Below are 13,548 nucleotides of genomic sequence, written 5' to 3' on the forward strand. Positions count from 1 at the left end.
CAGGTAGAAGTCACCCGACCTTGTGCACCTGACCATGCTTGATCTTAGATCTGTAACACTGTATTTTATTTACCTGCATACTTGTCTGAATATCTCTTCTAAAAGGAATGTGGACACTAAGTTATAGCTGCAAAGAGGACTTCTTTCAGATAATAAACACGTATTTGTCCACATTTTCAATTTTATGAGCCTGTGTATCTTACCAATAGAGTATTTCTGCAACTTTGAATAGTATGTTGAATGTTTTTGTTTCTTTTTTTCAAATGCCAAAACTGAAGCTGAGCTGGGAGAGTCTCTTTTCTTGTTCTTCCAGTCTGGATCCTTCAGCAGATTGAATTCTAGAATCACCTATCCTGGGCTGCGTCATCGCAGCTCTGTATGTCAACTGCCTGAGGAAGAATTCCAACACCACCACTCACCAAAGTGTAAGTTAAGTTATCCCAAGGCTTACATTACAATGTTGTAAATGGGGCTCTGCCCTTTATTCTGATGCCCACAGGGCTCTCTGCTCTGAAATTTCTCCTTGACATACCTTCAGATGCCCTACATCTGTGTCTATGTTTGTAATTCTTCTATATGCATTAATTTTTTTTTAATTTCACTGTGGAAAAAACATTACCATGTGTGTGCTAAATGCGCTTACGCAGAGAGCGATTAACTTTCTACCTAGCCATTAGAGGCAGTTAGCAGACCTCTGCCTTTGGATGTCACAGTCTACAACATGACTTATAATTTGTCCTTCTGATTTCTTTATATTTGTGTCTCATGTGGAGAGAAAGGTCAGACTTAACAGAAGATGCTGACTTATCAGCAAAAAGAAAAGTGAAAGTCTTTGTGAACAATCTAATCAATTTGTTTCTAAATATATTAATGAAAGTTTCTTAGCAAGATGTGGATGAGTTCTGGTCTGCTTTTTTTTTTTTTTTTTCCATTTTTACTCCTTGTCACTATAATGGCTCTTTCAAAAAAAAAAAAACCAAAAAACCACAAACACCTATTTTGCCCCGGTTTATTTTTATTTCCTTTGCTTTGCATTTTCTCATGTCTGTCTTTCTGGAATACTTACTAAATAGGTTTTTGAATACCTAGATACATATTCAGTTTAACTCTTCTCCTACATTTTGTGTCTTCTTGACCTTGGTGGCTGATTTGATATTTTATTTTAATATCTAGAGAATTTATTTCAATAATCATGTGACTAAGTTCTAAAAGTAGTAATTTTTCCTTGTTCAAAGCAGTCGATTTTAAAATAGGTATAATATCCTGCTGAATAATTAATGTCATACCAATTATTCATTTTCTAAAGTTTTTTTGAGTTTTCTGCATAAACCAGATTCTTCAGGTATTAATACTTCTTTTTGTAACTTGGGTGTCTCTCTACCAAGTTTTTGTGTGTCTGTTTATACTATAACATGATTCACTATATTGCATATCATTATTCTCTAAAGTATATTTAACAGTATTCTTGAGGTATATTGCACAATTAACAACTAGAGAGAATAAGACATGTATTCGTGTGCTTTTCTTTACGGTGTACATTTAACTTCTGTTTGACAAAATCAGTTTGTTTTCTTAAGTGGTCTTTGTTGAGTCGGCAGCTCCAGGAATGCGGGAGGAACAATACAAATGACCACTGGGGTCACCATTTTCCAGCACCCCCTGTTATGCCCAAGTTTTCGTGTCCGAGAGACCACCAAGGAGCCAACACCAATGCAATCACACGAGGGTTTATTTGACAAGCTTAAGCTTGGGCCCTCGTATACCCGACACAGCAGAGTAGGGACTTGGACCCCGAACCAGGTTACAGTCAGAGTTTTTAAAGGCAGAGTAGGGGTGGACTCGGCGGTAGATGAGGACAGAGGGGATTAGGGATGATGTAAGTCTCTAAGGAATTTTGGAAGCAAGGTCTCCAGGACCTTGAGGGGCTAGCTATTGTCTGTGGAAAAGGTTATTCATTACCAGTAATAAAACCTTCTGTGAGACCCTTTAGATGTATATCAGTGGGTCATATGCTTGGGAATGATTGTTGACACTATTTTGGCGGTTTAGAGATAAAGTTTCCTAAAGGAATTGTTAAAGTAGTCTTACAGAATCCTGGTTGGACCTGTTGGAGTAGGGGTTCAGTCAGGCTAGGATTGTCCTTAGCAAAACCTCAAGGTGAGGGCAGTTGAATCCCCAGGGGAGAGCCACTCTGTCTGTTTCAAGGGCTTGTCAGGAGGTAAGGAATTTTAATGATTTTCTTCTGCCTCTGTTTCCCACATCACCCCCCTTCCTTAACCCTTGACTCTCCCGCCAAAAGGATGTATGTCCAGATTACGTCTCCATAGGTAACCTGATACCTATGCAGGAAACAGGAGTATCAGGATCCCCCACCCTATACCCTCCGGTCACCAAAACCTTACCATGTATGGATGTGAGCCCATGCCCTGCCTTGGCCCAATAAAAGACCCCGGCCGACTCCCTCCCAGCGAGACTTCCCCGACTGATCTCTTGAGTCACGGAACCTCGCCCGAGGGTGCCGACCTCCTCCTGGCGCCACTTTCCTGGCTCCCCTTCTCCTGAGCCCTGAAACTTTGCCAGAGATGCCTTTAATAAATCTCGCCTTGGGCCTGCCTCGTCTGGTGTTGTGTTTACCTCGCCTGCAAAACTTTACAGTCTTAAGTTACTAGGGTTGTGCTTCTCCATCTGTAGTATTTGTTCTAGAAATTTATGTTACTAACTAAAATTTGATTATTGTAAATTCTGTTGTCAATTGAAATTTCTGTTGGAAAAACCCATTTTAGATAGCTTCACTCCCAGCTTTTGTCCAGGGGAAATCTCCACAATCAGAAGCGGAGCGTTAGAACAGCTATTTGGCTACCCGTAGGTTAAATGCATAGGTTAAAACGCATAGGTTAAAATGCATAGGTTAAATGCATAGGTTAAAAGCTACCTTGACAGGCATCTCCTTCTGTGCACTTCTGCCCTCTCTGATCTTGAGGTTATCCTGTTCTGCTGAGATAACTCAATATCTTTGAAGACTTGTCTCCAGGGGACTGTAATTCTGCTGATAATATGACCTCACTTGTTTTATGTACTCCATCCTGATAGTTGTCCCTGTTTTGGTCATTTGGTGCTTATCAGAATTTGGGGGAATGTGTGCTTATAGTTATTCTATGATTTCAATATTATTTAAGGAGAGTGAATACATAAAGCTATATTTTCAATCAGCCTTCCTGACTCAACAAGTGTTCATTTCTTTTCCAGGTGTTTAAATATTTTAACATTCTGGACATAAGACATACAAAAGCTTACAGGACTGATTTTTTCATTCTGCTTACATACACTATTCAATGGCTTTGGGACATAATGCATACCCCCTGTCAACTGAAGCTACAATAAAAGATTTGGGCTATAATAGTAATCACTGAATTTTATTTCTAAAAGGATTTGCCTTCCAGGTAATCTCTAGAAATCATAATCTAGAAGTTTGTTGTTTCACCATTTAACAAATAACTTTACTACTATCTAGCTAAATATTGTGTTCCTTTTCTCTCCTTAAAACATGAGATTCCACCCCCTTACACACCACACCACAAATCATCATAAATATGTTCACGTCCTTCTTCCTTCCCATTTCAAATCTCATGTTGTTTTAATGCTTTGACCATGCTTTTTAAAAATTCTAACTGATTCTATGCTTTGTTCCTCAGCCTCCCCTGAACAAAACAATTCATGATATTTTTATTCTTACACATTCATACCTGGAAATAAAAAAATTATAAGTGCCTCACATTGAGTACAAAAGACAGTCTCAGTATCAGTCTTGAGAAACAGTCTCCCACTGGTTGCAAATTCTTTCATTTGGGGCTGAATATATCCCCAAGGACTTTTCTGTTCTTGCAGATAATCCATTGTGGTTCAGAATATAAAGGATGTGATCTTTACTTGCCATTCAAGCATCTGAGATGATTTTCTAGACATATTTACGACTGGGAAGGATAAGCTTACATATCAAGCTGATTTCAGAGTTTTGGGAAAAAGGTTTAAGGAAGTTCAGTTATACCTTCTGAATTAATAATCTTTGTTAACAGATAACTGTCAGTGTAGTCAACTCATGAGATTCCAACACAAGTATAAACAAGACTGAGAGTGTTCTAGAACATATAAAAATCTTAAACACAGGGGCACCTAGGTGGCTCAGTGGGTTAAGCCTCTGCCTTCAGCTCAGGTCATGATCTCAGGGCCTGGGATCCAGTCCCGCATAGGGCTCTCTGCTCAGGAAGGAACCTGCTTCCCTCTCTCTCTCTGCCTGCCTATTTGTGATCTGTCTCTCTCTGTCAGATAAATAAATAAAATCTTTAAAAAGTTAAAAAAAAATCTCAAACATAGGTGTAGAATCAGGAAAATACAATGTTTGTGTACAATTGAATGGAACTAAGATTTTTGGAAAGTGCCTTGGAAGTAAAGCAAAGCTAAAATAATGACTGAAACATATTACGGAAAGTGTTAAACACCAAAGATTTTTAAAAGTATGTAAAATGAAAAATTAAAATCATACTCAAAAGCAAAGATACAGCAAGTTCCATCTACCTACCAGCCATCAACATTTTTCAAACCTTGTTTCACCTCCCATCCTCAGTTTGATTTTTCTTGGAGTAATTTTTTAAAGATTTATTTATTTATTTATTTATTTGAGAGAGAGAGAGAGAAAGAGCATGGGGGGAAGGGCAGAGGGAGACAAAGAGAGAGAATCCAAGCCATCTCCCTGCTGAGCACAGAGCAGGTTGCGGTGGAGCTCAATCTCAGGATCCTGAGATCACCTTGAAAACGTGACCTGAGCCAAAAATCAAGAGTCAGACACTTTACTGAACCACCCGGGTGCCCCAGTTTTTCTTTGAGTATTTTAAAGCACATCTCAGATATCATACCATTTTGCCCCTAAACACTGTAGTGTGAATCTCTAAAAAAGTATTATAAAAAAGTACAACCACTGCTATAGACTGTTTATATACCTCTAAAATTTATATGTTGAAATTTTAATTCCTAATATGATGGTATTTGGAGGAGACCTTTGCGGAGTGGTTAGGTCATGAGGGGAAAACCCTCATGAATGGGATTAATGCTTTATAAGAGAGGGCCCAGAGAGCTTTCCTGCTCCTTTTGCCATAGGAGGTCAGGCAAGAAGACAGCTATCTACGATCGGGAAGAGGGCTCTCGCCAGACACTAAACCTACCAGCACCTTGATGCCGGAATTCCCACCTAATCTATGGAAGTTCGTTATAGCAGCCAAAATGGACTAAGACAACCACAATGTCATTTTATACCCAATAAAATTAACAATCTTTTACAAATGATATTTAATGTCAAGCACTTATTCGAATGTTTCTGATAACCTTTAAAAAGTCATTTTTTGAGCCTATTTTTCAAATCAAGATTCAAACAAGTTCCATTTTTAGTATCTCAGTTTTTTTCTTGAGTTCTTTTTTTTAATTTTTAAATTTTTTAATAAGCACATAATGTATTATTAGCCCCAGGGGTACAGGTCTGTGAATCGCCAGATTTACACACTTCACAGCACTCACCATATCACATATCTTCTTTTTTTTTTAATGTCTAGAACAGTATCAACTATTTTCATCATTGTTATTGAAATATGGAAAATTATTTTTAATTATTCTATGTATTTTATTATATAGAATGCAAATTTTTCCTTAAAAATACTCTGAGTTCTCTGCCACCGATAACATGATTGAGATACTTATTTTATATATTCAAGTCTTCTTGTGATCTAGTGCCATTTTGTTATAGTGCATCTCAGAAATGAAAATAAACAAAAAAGTTTTAGGAACACATGTATTTCCACCCACTAGTATATTTATAAATCATATGAGATACATATCTTCAATGAAATCAGTTCAGCACATATTTACTAAGATAATGGCAAGAAAATTTTATGGAAAAATAAAAATTGAAGGAGAAAAATTATTTTCAACTTAGATTTTTAATGTCTTAAAATAACATCAACTCTACAAATCACATTGTTCCCCTTTCAATCAGTCATGTTTATAACAAGACATAGAAATGGCTCTGAATTTGATAAATGGATTTGTTATATTTTAAACCATTTTCTTAAAATAAAGCACAATTTAAATCCAATTCTACATCTCTGCTTAAGTTAATATTGCGTTAAAATGACTTTGCATGAAACACTAGTTCTATCATAGTGGTAGTATGCCTAAGAAACATTCTTTAGCATTCATAGAACTATGTTACAGATACTTCAAAATTCACTTATGTCTTTCAGCATATACGAAACCTTCCAATAAAAAAGACAAAATTTGACAATGTTAATCTCTATCTTGAAAGCAAAGATATTTAACATTTATTATTACTGCCTCTGGAAAATACATTGACTTTCAAAAACATATGTAAATCACCCATAGTAACTAGTAATAAATTTGAGTTATGCTCAAAAATTTATCACTTGTGGTTGAATTTCTACAAAGCTACTACTTTATGTTTGTTAAATGGATGACTTTTCAAAGAAAATTTCTCAAGTTTCCAGAAAAGCTGGACAGAAAGTGCCTAGAGTCCCAATGAATCCTCAGATGGCTGGAATCATACAGGCTGCATCCATTTCGGACTGGTTTCTTTCAATTAGCAATATGAATTTAAGGTTCCTCCATGTCTTTTCATGGATTGATGGCTCATTTCTTCTTACCGCTGAATAATATTTAATGGTATGGCGGTGTCACAGTTGCTTTATCTGGTCACCTATTGAAGGACATCTTGACTGCTGCCAGCTTCTGCTGATTATTATTAAGGTTGCTATAAACATTCATGTGCACATTTTTGTATGGACAAGTTTTTTAACTTAACTGGGTAAGTACCTAGGATTGTGATTTTTGGCTGAAATGATAAGATTATGTAGAGTTTTGTAAAAAAAAACTGCCAACATGTTTTCCAAAATGACTACATTATTTTGTATTCTTTTTTTTTTCTTTTAAAGATTTTATTTATTTATTTGACAGATAGAGATCACAAGTAGGCAGAGAGGCAGGCAGAGAGAGAGGAGGAAGCAGGCTCCCCGCTGAGCAGAGAGCCCGGTGTGGGGCTCGATCCCAGGACCCTGGGATCATAACCTGAGCCGAAGGCAGAGGCTCTAACCCACTGAGCCACCCAGGTGCCCCCATTACTTTGTATTCTTACCAGCAATGAACAAGAGTCCCTGATGCTCCACATCCTCACCAGCACTTGGTGTTTTCATTGTTTTGGATTTTTGTGACTCTAATAGGTGTCTAGTAGTATATATCACAAATGTAATGCATAATTTTCTAATGTCATGTAATGCTGAACATCTTTTCATATGCTTATTTGCCATCTATATGTTTTGTTTGTGGCGATGTCTGTTCAGATCTGTTATCCACTTTTTTTTTTTTCTTTTGGACCAGGTCATTTTATTTTATTATATTTTTTAATTTTAGGTTTTGAAAGTTCTTTGAATATTTTAAATAATACTTATTTACATGGCTACATTTTATTTTATTTTTTAAAGATTTTATTTATTTATTTGAGAAAAAGAGGGAGAGAGAAAGAGCTTGGGAGTTTTGGTAGGGGAAGGAACAGAGGGGGAATTAGAGGGGGAGAGAGAAAGAATCCCCAGCAGACTCTGCATTGATTTGTGGGGCTTCCTGGCTGGCTCTCATGACCCTGAGATCATGACCCTGAGATCATGACCTGAGCTGAAACCAAGAGCTTGGCGCTCAACCAACTGAGTCACCCAGGCACCCCTGTATGGATAACTTTTAAAGCAATATTTACTTTTGCTAAAAATGTTAAAAATATGTTTTTTAAAAAGTTGTTCTTTTATCTAGTGGGGTACAATTATGAGAACAAAGAACAGGATTTCATTGTTGGTTTGTAAGCTGTGTTTTACTAAACTTAAAAATTCAGCTCTCACATTTTTGTTGTTGTTGTTGTTCAGCTCTCATATTTCTGTGCAACATAACCGAATGTATTTATTTTCATATTAACATACAACATCAGAATGTTTTAAAAATTGTAACTATCATGAAAATCTTGGAATAACATTATTTGCTAATGGCAACAATTTGAAATTCTACTTCCACATAGCGCTTCAAAACTTTTTCCTAAGGGAAAAAAAAAAAAAAAGAATTATCTGGCATCAACTTAAGGATTTTTCAATATTTTAAACTGCAACTTTTGGAATAAAAAAAGTATAGGAAATATGTTTGATTTGTGAGGAACAAAGAAAGGAAGAATAAAAAGGAAAAAAAAATGAAGGAAAAAAAAGAACTAAAATAGCAGTGGTTCCTATAACCTGGTAATATTCAACTAAATGTTCCATCTAAATAACATCTTATTTCTCTCTGACAGCTTATTAATGGGGTGTGGGGGTGAGAGGCAGGATATTATTTTTAGTCATGGTGAGAAAACTGCTTCATGAGTTCATATGTTATAAGGCCAAGCTTGTGAGGGAATGTCCTGAATGTCATTAACAGATAAACCAGGTTATAATCTCTTTGGAATTCCTTGATGTCCATAGACATAGCTCATTTGTTTCTCTCATGATAAAACACTTCAGATTCTGCCCAGCAGTTCTGAATTGCATTCGCCTATGTTTACATCAAATGCACTGTCTGTGTTATTATGGCTCCAGCAGCACCACGGCAAATCATTCCTACCTTGCAGTGTTCCCCTTTCACTTGCATTGCTAGGTACTTTGACCATGGCAAGAAGATAAGTGTCATATCTCATGGATCCAGTGATTAATCTGTACCCATAACCAGAAATCCCCACCTTTGTAGTAGTGAACGTTTTATAATGTTTGGATGCCAGAAATTGGATTGAGTTATAGGGAAAGATTAGAATCATAATTGCTTCATTCCCTTCCTATGATGTCAGGTCCTGCCTTTTGGGGAACAGCTTACAAAGCAGAAAACACCATGAGTGTCATCCTGGGAGGGGGCCAGCCACTGCCTGCGTTGTTGCCAATAGGGAACTGCAGTTCCCAAGGCGTAACCCAAGGCCATGGTTACAGGCTGCCTACTGCCTGATGGTCCAGACAACTCACTTACCATTTCCAGATCCCATTAGCTCTATGGTCATTTCTTTGCAAATCCCTCACTTTAATTTTGTCCAAGTAAATGGACCATGGCCCGGATAGTTGCAAAAGCTCCAACTATTCTTTCTGCTCTGCTCTCATCTCACCTCCAAGCTCGTCTTTGTTTTCGACACAGTGGTGAGGGTAAATCTTTTAAAATAGAATTTGGGTCTCTTCTTAGTCCTCTGCTTAGATCCTTGTGATAAATTCTCCCAGAATAGCCAAAGCAGTCTCCCTGGGCTACAAAACTCTGCATCTGGCTTCTCATCTCTCCCACCTCATGTCTTCATTTTTGTCCCTTTTCCTCCTGAATCCATACTAACCTTGTCGTTCCCCAAATATACTGGCCATGTCCTTGACTTGGCTCATTTGCATTAGCTCTGACCTCTTTTCTGAAATGCTCTTCCCCAAAATACCTTTAGGACTCACTCAATTTATTTGGATCTCTGTTCAAATTCGACCTCCTCAGAAAGGGTCTTCCTGGGCATCATATTTAAAATAAACTCCTCACCCTACTATCCTGCCTTCCTTTAAAAATTAAAGCTAATCACTATTTGACTTTCTAAATGTTTACTGTTTGTCTTTTGTCTACCTCATCCCAAAGATTTAGATTTAGGTTTAGATTTTGGTCTGTTTTTTGGTGCCTACTAAGCCCTTAATAGATACATGTGAAATAAATCAAGTGAAAATAATGTCTTTAAATCTCTGTACTGAAAAGGATGGGATTTAAAAAACCAGCTGAGAGACAGCCACCTTCAACCCTGCCATAGAAGTTTTACTCTTCAATGGAATGGATATCAGTGCTGTGGTAAGTGTTTAATACCTATGTTTGTTTGTGCTCTCTGAAAGTAAACATGAAATTCTTGGTGCAGAGATCAGAGGTACTATTAGGGTGACAATCCTATCAGTCCCCCCTCTGCCCCTTCTCTGTGCCTTTCTCCGGAAGCAATGTGACAGGCTGTAAATGCAAAGGCAATTTTTGCATTACAGGAGAGGAACCCCCAAAAAGGATGCATTTGGGAGTTTATATACGTGTCATCCTTCTCTGGTGCTGAGAGATGTAAGGAAATTTAATCTCCCAATCTAAACAAACTATAACTGGGACATGAATAAGAGAGTTTCAAGGTACTTATCCTTTGAAATGCCAAGTCCTGCAGTTTGGCAAACCCAAGAAAGTTTCCTCATTCTGGATTTTATTCACCTTTGAAATGTATACACGTAAGTCAGTCCAAGGGAGAGTGAATCTCAGTTCTCACTCTCTATTCAGCCATTTTTTAACTTTCAAGCCTCGTTTGTTAATCTGGAGGGTTATTACACAGGGTTCAGTTCCCTTAATCCTGTGGTTATTCCTCCATTCCTCATTGCCTTCCAGCCTGTTAGAACAGGAGTTAATGTGTACGGAATGTGAAGGAGAGCCTTCATAAAAGAGATGGTCTTCGAGCGGCTTCAAAGGGCAGCTCAGATCTCTTAAAAGGGCAAGAAGGAAAGGCAGAAATAGCAGAAACCCTTAACCACACAGAAATAAAAAAATATTTTCTTTCCATCCTGCCATCCAATTATCTTTTCATCTATGCTCTTTTTTTCTACTGAGCATGTTTATTCTTTCTTCTCTACAAGCTGTTCTTAATTTCCCAAGGAATACACTAATACACCCCCACCCCCACACAAAATTCTATTCTATGACAAAATACGAATTCAAACAATTAGATAAAGCAAAGTCGCTATTTGGTACTACCCAACTTCACAACTTTTTTGGAGGTCCTTGCAGATCAATTTGCAAACTTTTGCTTGTAATGTATGCATACAGTAATACACATATACATATACTAAGAAATATGTAATATTTTATTTTACATTAAGGAGAATATACTCTATGAATTGTTTTTCCCCCAGTTTTTGTCACTCAGGAATATTTGGAGAACATTTATTTCAATAGACACACATCATTATTTTTAAGGACTAAGTCATCAAATGCCTTGGGTCTGCTCTTCTCCCTCATTAGAATGCTATTTCTCCCTTTCCTTCTTGCCCTTTTAAGAGATCTGAGCTGCCCTTTGAAGCCACTCAAAGACCATCTCTTTTACGAAGGCTCTCCTTCACATTCCGTACACATTAACTCTTGTTCTAACAGGCTGGGAGGCAATGAGGAATGGAGGAATAACCACAGGATTAAGGGAACTGAACCCTGTGCAAGGTTTGTCCTCCTGGAGTGTTCATAAATCAAGGCGCAGTCTATTGGAGTAGGACAAACTGGCAGGTGGTTGTGGGCAGTATCCTTACCCGTGGGGGAAAAGGGTTTTAGGTGGGAAATCTCCAATAGCGGTAGTATTTCTAAACAGGGGGAAGGTGGGGTGTTTGGGTTTTAGGGCTATCCTTTTTTGAAAAAGGGTTTCCCCACTAATAGGGGTGACTAGGGAAAGCACTGGGTCTATCTACTCCTCAAGGACTTAGAATTGAAGTACATGTCAGAGTCTCTTCTGGTTAATTTGAAATTCAGCACAGAATACCAGTCCCCGCTATAAGGATCATGGAAGAAGTAGTTTCTTGTGGATAAACACACTTTTGAGGTTAATGGAAAAGGCTTCGGGGACACAGTGAATAAAGGGAAAAAAAATTTCTGAGTGTTAAAAAGCAAAAATTTAATTGATTAAATTTGACGATGAAATTGACTTTATTCAGCAATTCATGAATCTAGCAACATCCCGTCTAGCAATGAGCTATAGAAAACTGGGCTGTAGAAAAGGAAAGACTTTCAATGGTGAAAAGGGGCCAGAAAAAGGAAATTAGTTGCAAAAAGTGCATTGTTTCATGAAAGGTTGCCTTTCTAAGCAGAATGGAGGGCCTCTGGAATGGGTAACCTCACTAGTGTGAACAAGGTAATTTCAGATTGACTGGTTAAAATTTTGCATTCCTGGCTGGGCGGGGGAGGTGGGGGTTTGAAAATGCAATTAGCTTAGGTAGCAAGTCCTTGGTTTGTTGAGGTGGTGTTTAATAGAGGTGACTCTGTTCTGAACCTGTATCTCCTTTTCAACATAAGGAATAACCTAAAATGAGAAAAATAATTAAAACCCTCTTCTCCTCTACCAAGCTGTAGCAGATTTGGTTCAAAAACTAGACATTGTTGATGAAAATCTTTTATCTGTAACTGATCAAGAGTGAGAAGAGTGAAGACATTTACTCTTCTTCTCTGTACTTCCTTTGTACTTTACTGTTAAGATAAATGACCTTTACTGATAGTGTTCTATTATAGTGTGAGCTTCTTAAAGGTAACATCTACTGCTGACCAAACTATGTGTGTCCAGTGACCAACATGATGTCCAGTACTTAGTTGATGCTAAGAAATTGTTCCTTGGATTAATTTTTAAATAATTACTTGAATTGCATCCAAAAATATTCATTTGCTCTCAACACAGCTTAAAACAAAACAAAACAAAACAAACACCAAACAGAAAATTAATTGAATTGACTGCCTTTAAACTTTCTGATCATTTTTGGTTTTTATTGTGCTCCAAGCCCAAAATTCAAAAGCAAATTAATGTTCCCTTGTCAATCGTCACAGATGCTCTGTGTGACTGGAGAGTAGCATGATCTTATCCTGTCAGAGTGATAAAGCCGCTCTCCCGGACCAAACTTTCCTCAAGCTCCTCGGAGCCCCCTGCTCATGAGACCTGGTCTTGAGCTTCATCTCAGTGCTGTGGAGTCTAGTTTTGACAGGAATCCTGCCAAATCAGTTTAGCAATATCTGATCACCCTCAATATCTGATCAAATTCCTCATCCCCGACTATCCCCCAGGGTAACACCTGGTAACTGTAGCTACTTTCAGGAAGATTCTTGTTCGGTTAGTTTAGCAAAGAATGGCATTCTACCGTCTTAGTAATTTTCCGCCCATTGACCCCTTCCCACATAGTATGCATCTTATAAATCCCCATCCTGCCTTGCTATATAGCAAGGGGGCTCTCTCCCCTAATGCAAACCCTCATTTCACTAATCCCGGTACCCACTGCAATCATCTGCATCTGCCTTATAGTCTTTAACAAGTTTCATGAATAATTTTTTTCTTTAAAACTAGCTTAGCCCATAGACTCAGAAAAATCTGGAGTTGGTCTGGTGGTACAAAGTTTTCAACAGTAAATTCTTTCCCTCTTTCTTTCTTCCTTTCTTCCTTCCTTTCTTTCAGTAGACCCCATGCCCAACATGGGGCTTGAACTCACAACCCAGAGATCAAGAGTCACCTGCTTTACCAACTGAGCGAGCCAGGTATCCCTTCTACTTCTATATATATAGAAATGTACTACATGGATTTAAAAAAATTCAAATAATGAAAAGATACAGTGTTTACCCTCATAGAGCTGATATTTATATAATTAACCAGTAACCTTTTCTTTTTATTTTGACCTTGCAACAATCTTGTTCAAACCTTCTTGGATAGTGAGACTTTAA

The sequence above is a fragment of the Enhydra lutris genome, unplaced genomic scaffold (assembly GCF_002288905.1).
Source record: "Enhydra lutris kenyoni isolate GAN:26980312 unplaced genomic scaffold, ASM228890v2 scaffoldscaffold21, whole genome shotgun sequence".
Lineage (NCBI taxonomy): Eukaryota > Metazoa > Chordata > Mammalia > Carnivora > Mustelidae > Enhydra > Enhydra lutris.